Genomic DNA, 8,428 nt, shown 5'->3' on the forward strand with positions numbered 1-8,428 from the left:
TTTGATCCCTTAGGTCTCGAGTGGGGTGGGATTAGGATGTGGGGAGTGCAACACCATTTTGTATTCATGTTTGCTGACAATTATTATTACTAAATAAAAAACATTTGATCACAAAAAATACCATTTTGTTTTTCAACCTCAACAGTTTGTATTCATCTGAATTTACAGTAACCAGAACATACGTAAAAAAAGATCCTGTCTGGATATATATATATATATTTTTTTTTTAAACTGTCCACTACAAACAGCCCCTGGGTCCTAACTTTCTTGTTCTTTCTGTAATATCTGCAATAATATTCTGCAATGTCAGCAAAACTGTACTGCACTGACCATCACTAAAATTGTATTTTACTGTCCATTGAATCAACAAATTCAATCACTAGAGATAAGACTGGTGACAAATTGACAGTCAGTGCAAAAATGAAATAAGGCAGCAAATTCCACTAGTCGCCTAGTCTGACGTCTTATCGGGAATGTTTACCAAACTGTAAATCTAATTTCCAGCTCCAGCCCAGCAGTTACTGGGCCACTTGTCAAAGTGCTTACATGAATGCAGGGTTAAAGTTGAGCCTGAGAAGAGAAGAGGGAGAGAAAGCATTGGAGGAAGATAAAGAGGGTAATGCGGTTACAGTGGTGGTGGAGCACAGATTGTGTACGGTCAGGACATATTGGGGTTCGTATGCTGGCTATCTGTGACACCCAGGGAGATGACTTGGAGCCAAAGGTTGAGGGTGCGAGAGCTCCTTACAACATGAGGCAGAGGCACTGTTTATGATCCGGCTCAAAGGACCACTGCGTCAGGATACACTATACAACCCAGACATTTCAGATGGCCTTTTTTTTTTTTTTCCCTTCAGGCCCCTTAGTTAATCCTAACCACATTGTGACCTGACCAGGAAAAACTCCTGCCTCCTGAAGATGATGCATGACGAACAGTATTGAGCCTTTAATGAAAATAATGTCCATTTTATCTGGATCTTATACCAACATTTTGTCTCAAAATACCATCATTAACCTTTCCCAGGGAGTGAGAACCCTCATTAACCGGCCCCCTTGACTGTCCCCTGTCCCAGTGCCCTTCAGAAAGCTGTGTGGCCCAGCTGTTCACTTAGCTTAATGCTGAGAACATCACTAAAGCCTGAGGGTAAGAGTGGCCCGGCTCGGTCTGTGTCATCAGGCATTGAAAAGGATCCATTGTAAAGGAGGAAGTAGTACTGTTGACAGATCTTTTAGACACATACAGATAAAAGTAGGTAGGCGGTAGGCACACACAGAACCTTTTATTAGCCTTTAGGTTAAGGACCGAGCCTCCCTGAAGTGCTCGTCTTTTCAGTCTGATAAAGTCCTCAGAGCTCAGCTCAGACCTCCCTTTACTCGTAAACGATTGAGGAATTTCATAGACTTCTCCCAACCCAAATATACAAAGAACAAGACGTTTCCTCCATGGCATTGTTGTTGTTTCAAACAGTTTAACATATTGTGGTGAAATGAGTGGGAAGAAAACTATGCAACATCACTAATTACAATGAAAAACAGGAGGTTGATGTGGCAGTGGGACAGAAACAAACTAGCCAACCCACAGATCCTGAAGACAGGGAAAATTACTTGTGTAAGCACTTTACAAGATGCTCCCTTTGAAATTAACTACAGTAAACCTTGAAATAGAATGTCACTATATTCGCCTTCCCTGTTATACAAACAGACAATACTGGCAAGTCTAGAGGGACTTGACCTTCAGTTTCAATGTCTTTCAAGGAAAAAACCAAAGTATCCCTTACACAAGCAGGTCATCCACTGAACAGGAAACTGGACAAGGCCCAGGTTAAAATAAACAACACAAACCCTCTTCCTCATATTTCCCAAGCATCTTCCAGGCCCACAAGGGGAATTCCTCCATGACACAGCAAAATGCTCACAGACAAACACTGCTTTCAATTATTGACAATGCCCTCTACCTCACCCTTTGTTCTGGTCCCTATTCCAAGCAAGTGAAATGGTCAAAGAAATTCTACATACAGTACAGTATTGCAGGTTACCCAAATGAACTTGATCATTGGACAAAAAATTACAGTAGTTCTCTCAGATCCAGTCTCAAATTCCCTTGGGTCCTTGAGCCCGGATGAGTTATTATATTTTTAGCATCATTAATTACAAGACATGCAGCCTCTTTTGTGTGATGATTGCCTCAGTGAAGCACATCTAAAGCCTGCTCCCCGGTGTTTCATACATACAAAGCAGAACAGATACTGCTAAACCATAAAAATAAAAACGCACCAACAGAAGTTAATGATTTTGCTGAGAAATAAACACAGGAGGAGGTAATGGAAAGACATTTTCAAAGTATTAAAACACTGTCTCTCACTGTAGCGAGGAGAATGGGGGGGAAAAGGGAATGATTTCAGATAAATCATTGCATTTCCCCAGAGGTTGTACATACAGTGCATTCGGAAAGTATTCAGACCCCTTTACTTTTTCCACATTCCCCCCCCCCTCATTAATTTAGCAGAAAACCCAATAATGACAAAGCAAAAACTTTTTAGCAAATGTATTGAAAATAAACTGAAATATCACATTTACATAAGTATACAGACCCTTTTCTCAGTACTTTGTTGAAGCACCTTTAGCAGCAATTACAGCCTCGAGTCTTCTTGGGTATGACGCTACAAGCTTGTCACAACTGTATTTGGGGGGTTTCTCCCATTCCTCTCAAGCTCTGTCAGGTTGGATGGGGAGCGTCACTGCACAGCTATTTTCAGGTCTCTCCAGAGATGTTCGATTGGGTTCAAGTCCGGGCTCAGGCTAGGCCACTCAAGGACATTCAGAGACTTGTCCCGAAGCCACTCCTGCTTTGTCTTGGCTGTGTGCTTAGGGTCGTTGTCCTGTTGAAAGGTGAACCTTCACCCCAGGCTGAGATCCTGAGCGGGTTTTCATCAAGGATGTCTCTGTACTTTACTCCGTTCATCTTTCCCTCGATCCTGACTAGGCTCCAAGTCCCTACCGCTGAAAAACCTCCCCACAGCATGATGCTGCCACCATGCTTCACCATAGGGATGATGCCAGGTTTCCTCCAGACATGACGCTTGGCATTCAGGCCAAAGAGTTCAATCTTGGTTTCATCAGACCATTAGGTGCCTTGGTGGTTCCAAACGTCTTCCATTTAAGAATGATGGAGGCCACTGCGTTCTTGGGGACCTTCAATGCTGCAGAAATTGTTTGGTACCCTTCCCCAGATCTTTGCCTCTACACAATCCTGTCTTGGAGCTCTACGGACAATTCCTTCGAACTCATGGCTTGGTTTCTGCTCTGACATGCACTGTCCACTGTGGGACCTTATATAGACAGTTATGTGCCTTTCCAAATCATGTCCAAATCAAATGAATTTACCACAGGTGGACTCCAATCAAGTTATAGAAATATCTGAAGAATGATCAATGGAAACAGGATGCACCTGAGCTCAATTTCGAGTCTCATAGAAAAGGGTCTGAATACTTATGTAAATGGGGTGGGTTTTAAAATTTTTTTTTTATCTAAAAACCTGTTTTTGCTTTGTGTGTAGATTGAGGAGGGGAAAAACATGTTTTTGTAATAGGGGTTGTGGTATCCACATACACTAGTGGCGGTCGGTGCCGTTTAAGATGAGCGAGGACATTTTATGAGCATGGCCTTATTTCTATTACAGACATATTGGATAACTGTCATTCATATTCCATTCACCCACCTCAATGTAACATCGATAGGTTTAGGCTACTACACGATACTGAAATTTTCCCTATACCCATAATGATACAACAGGTAGAGAGAAACATTTGCGTAATCCAGACAGTGACAAATTCAATACCACCTTCCACACTCTTGCCTGCATCCAGCTGATCTGGGGTGTTATCATTAATAAAGCAGTAGCAAATTAGAGTTTCTATTGGACAAATTCAGGCATGTTTATCCAAGTTTCATTCCGTTTGCTTTCGTTCAAGGAACATTGTTCAACAGAATCGGCGGAATGAATACACCCTTGATCAGCACAAACACAGTTCACTTTCATAGCAGCCACATACAAACACCATGATGATTTGCTCATTGTAACATTCCTTCATGCATCTACATGCTCTCCTTCTCTCACCTTTTCCTTTCGCTTGTGGACTTCAGTGCGCAGCACAACAGCTGTCTGTGACTAGGCGAAAAAACCTTTCCAAGCCAAACCTTCCCACCCTAACCACTAACTGTTACACAGCCTACATCATTGTCACCTAACGTCATAGTTCTAGTAGCTAGCCATGTTGACTAACACATTAATAAACCTGCTACAATGATGCAGTACAGTGTACAGCAAGCAGTTACACCAGCGGGCCCATGTGGCAATAAATTAATAAAACCCCAAAACGTACCTTGACTTGGAAGAGTTCCAGTGTTGGATAGCCATAGCCAGCTAGCTAACATAGCATCCCTCGGTCTTTGAGCCGGGCATTTGTGTAGGTTAACTACTCGCTAGCTAGGTAAGTGAGAAAATTAAAATCTACAAAATCTCTCTCTACTCATCACATTTTATTCACTGCAGTGCTTGCTAGCTGTAGCTTATGCTTTTAGTACTAGATTCATTCTCTGATCCTTTTATTGGGTCCACAACATGTCAGTTCACACTGCAAGAGCGCTGATAGGTTGGAGGATGTCCTACAAAAAAGTTGTTATAATTACTGTGTAATTCTATGGAAGGTGGTGAGAACCATGAGCCTCCTAAGTTTTGTTTTTGATGTCAATGTACCCAGAGGAGGATAGAAAAGAGCTGTTCTTCAGCTACACAAGGGGTGGGCAACTCCAGTCCTCTGGGGCCTGATTGGTTTCACACTTTCACTCCATCCCTAGCAAACACAGCTGATTAATCAAATTGCATTCTAAACTGAAGATCACGATTAGGTGATTATTGGAGTCAGTTGTGTTACCTGGGGCTGGTGAAAAACTGTGACACCAATCCAGCGCCCGAGGACTGGAATTGCCCACCTCTGGCTACACCATGGTTCTACCCCAGAGTGCTGTTGAGGCTACTGTAGAACAGTAGTGTGTTTTAATCAATTATTTGATGACATTAATATATTTAGTGTAGTTTTATCTAAAAAGGAGAACTTTTGTTTCACTATTTAAATTTTTCTGAAATTCACTGAGGATGGTCCTCCCCTTCCTCCTCTGAAGAGCCTCCACTGACACACACAGAGATAGAGCAGAGTCTTATCCACATACACACAGACTGATGATTGGTTGTAAGACATTTATAATAAGATTGTGGGAGCTGTACTATTAGATTTCAGTGCAGCTTTCGATATTATTGACCATAATATGTTGTTTAGAAAACTTGTGTTATGGCTTTTCAACCTCTGCTTTGAATCCACGATATGGCAATCAATGTAATAGAACTCAGGGTTTTCATTAATGGAATCTTCTCTAATGTTAAACATGTAAAGTGTGGTGTACTGCAGGGCAGCTCTCTAGGCCCTCTACTCTTTTCTAATTTTACCAATGACCTGCACAGGCATTAAACAAAGCATGTGTGTCCATGTATGTTGATGATTTAACCATAATCAGCAACCACAGCTAATGAAGTCACTGAAACCCTTAACAAAGAGTTGCAGTCTGTTTTGGAATGGGTGGCCAGTAATGAACTGTTCCTGAACATCTCTGAAACTAAGAGCATTGTATTTGGTACAAATCATTCCCTAAGTTGTAGACCTCAGCTGCATCTGGTAATGAATGGTGTGGCTGTTGAACAAGTTGAGGAGACTTTCTTGACACCACACTCCACAAAGCAAGTCCTGCAGGCTCTAATTTTTATCTTATCTTGATTATTGTCCAGTCATATGGTCAAGTTCTGCAAAGAAAGACCTAGTTAAGCTGCAGCTGGCCCAGAACAGAGCGGCACATCTTGCTCTTCATTGTAATCATAGGGCTAATATTAACACTATGCATGCCATTCTCTCTTGGCTAAGAGCTGCGTCACTTCTTGTTTTTATAAGAAACATTAAATGTGTTGGAAATCCCAAATTGTTTGCATAGTCAACATTCACACAGCAATGACACACACACACACACTTACTCCACCAGACAAGCCACCAGGGTCTTTTCAGAGTCCCCAGGTCCAGAACAAATTCAAGGAAATGTACAGTATTATACAGAGCCATGAGTGCATGGAACTCTTCCACTTTATATAGGGCAAGTGAACAGCAAACCTGGTTTCAAAAAACAAATAAAGCAACACCTCACGGCACAACGCCTCTCCCCCATGTGACCTACTTGTTGTGTGTATGTACTGACATGTATGTATAACTGATAGATATATACACACACAACATGTTAATGTTTTTAAATGTATGTAAATGGTAGTCTTTTGTCTGTAATGTCTTTTCGTTATGTGTCAGACCCAAGTAAGACTAGCTGTTGCTATTGGCGTCATCTAATGGGGATCCTAATAAATCAAAAATCAAATAGAACAGTTTTGTTAAACTGAGAGCAAGGTCTGACACACTACAACAAGAGAGTACCCAAAACCTCTGTATGGATGAATTACAAAGAAACTGTACTCAGTTCAGATCCAAGATAAGATAAAGATGGTTAACTTTTTTCACAAGAAGTGCCTATACAGGCAACATGGGATCAGGATGTTGCATTGTCTAAAACTCACTCAACCAGTAAAGTCTGATAAATACTAATATAACTCTTAAATAGTAAAAAACAAAAGGACCAAAATAAATAGGCCATTAATCTACCTTTAAGGTAGGTCTACCGCAGGTTCTATCCTACCTGTCAACACCACTCCTGTGCCACACAGACATCCCAAACAACTTGACTGAGAACATTATGCATCCCTGTCCCGAGCCAGTTATTGACTGTGAACTTGGACAACTTTGCATTATTGACCTATCTGCATAAGGATATTATGTGACCCTGCTGGTTATCTATGAACATTTGAACATCGAATAACAATCTGGCCTTAATGAGCATGTACTCTTATAATCTCCACCTGGCACAGACAGATTAGGACTGGCCACCACATGCAGGGGTGGGCAACTCCAGTCCTCAAGGGCCTGATTGGTGTCACACTTTCACTCCATCCCTAGCAAACACAGCTGATTAATCAAATTTCATTGTAAACTGAAGATCATGATTAGGTGATTATTGGAGTCAGGTGTGTTAGCTGGGGCAAAACATTTGATTGATAAAGGCAAACGGTCAGTCAAACCTGCCATGGTGAAAATGACATGCATGAAAGTATAAAAAGGTATGTTTATCAGAGAAGCCAAGTAAAACATTTTTAAAGAAGCAATGTATAAATTGACAGCCTACACCTGCGTCAAAAGAAATAGAAAGGAGTTGCACTGAGCCTACGCTGCTGCCTTTCAACGTTTCGACTAATCCCATATGGGACTGTCTTTTGTGAACAAAAACTACGATAAACGTACATTATTACACAACATATTTGGTGCGTTATAACAAAGTCACTATAGATCGTTATTTTCACAAGCTCGAGAAGAGCAACACTGGCTGCAGCACTGTACCAGTTATTATTTATTTTTTAACTTACCATGAAAAGCCTCGATGCACAGCTCAGTAAATTCTTTATAAACTGTTTGGCGTGGGTGTTCTTTTTAATCTATCATTTGTAGCCGAAAACGATTTTTTTAGAGCGCACAATTTCCGTCTCTTCCTCCTTGTGTATAGCGACGGCGCGTGTTTTTGATGTGAGCGCTCCAGCACACTGTTCAGGTCAGAAGCTTGTAGAAGAATTCTCGTTCCGTCTCGGTCTGACTCTGAGCACAGCCCCCAATTGGCTGCCAACCATAGCTTCACCACCACTGGCTGAAGTAATGTGATGACCAGTGAACTGAAGAATGGGTCTCTTGTCTACGACTGCTGTTTTTTTTTTTAGATGCTGAATGTGCAGTGAAACACAGACAAGTGGAAATTATGTGATTTCCTGACAATAACAACAGTCTCTCAGAACCATCGAAAGTGACCTTCAATATTAGATATTACACATCTAGCACGTCACTCTAACTTCCATTGGCTACTATAAAACAAGTAAATTAACAGGTGACGTCATTATAAAATCCAGATGGTTTGTCCTGAAGATAAGTGACCCATTTTCTCTACCTGTTCTAGCACAACCGGTTCCCGTCTATTTTAAATATGTAAAACCAAAGGAGTAAACTAAGCCTACACTGCAAAGCGGGTTCAACGAGTTAGCCAGCTAACTTTGATAAGCAACCAGAAATAATAAACAAAAAGCGAAAATCTGATACCGGTATGTGTTTTCCTTTGCTGAATCAATTAGACCATGCCCATTTCAAGTTGATCCTTGTATATATATGTAAATCAGGCTAACTCCTTAATCCTGCTTTGTAGTATACCCCCCTGGTCGTACCTGACAACTCCATCCTCACATTGA

The 8,428-nt window shown here is 41.2% G+C and overlaps 1 protein-coding gene across 2 annotated transcripts in view; it reads right to left on the reverse strand.

Moving 5' to 3' along the window:
* LOC106579277 (leucine zipper tumor suppressor 2) overlaps window positions 1–7,902 on the reverse strand; it is a 49,867-nt gene extending 41,965 nt beyond the window's left edge. The window contains exon 1 of one of the 2 annotated variants that reach the window (XM_014159054.3): window positions 7,565–7,902. The gene's annotated coding sequence lies outside the window, so the exon portion shown is untranslated. The remainder of the gene's footprint in view (window positions 1–7,564) is intronic. The other variant, XM_014159047.3, reaches the window with a different exon arrangement.
* Between the last annotated feature and the right edge of the window lie 526 nt (window positions 7,903–8,428).

Source organism: Salmo salar, chromosome 19 (genome assembly GCF_965601325.2).
Source record: "Salmo salar chromosome 19, fSalSal1, whole genome shotgun sequence".
Classification (NCBI taxonomy): Eukaryota; Metazoa; Chordata; class Actinopteri; order Salmoniformes; family Salmonidae; genus Salmo; species Salmo salar.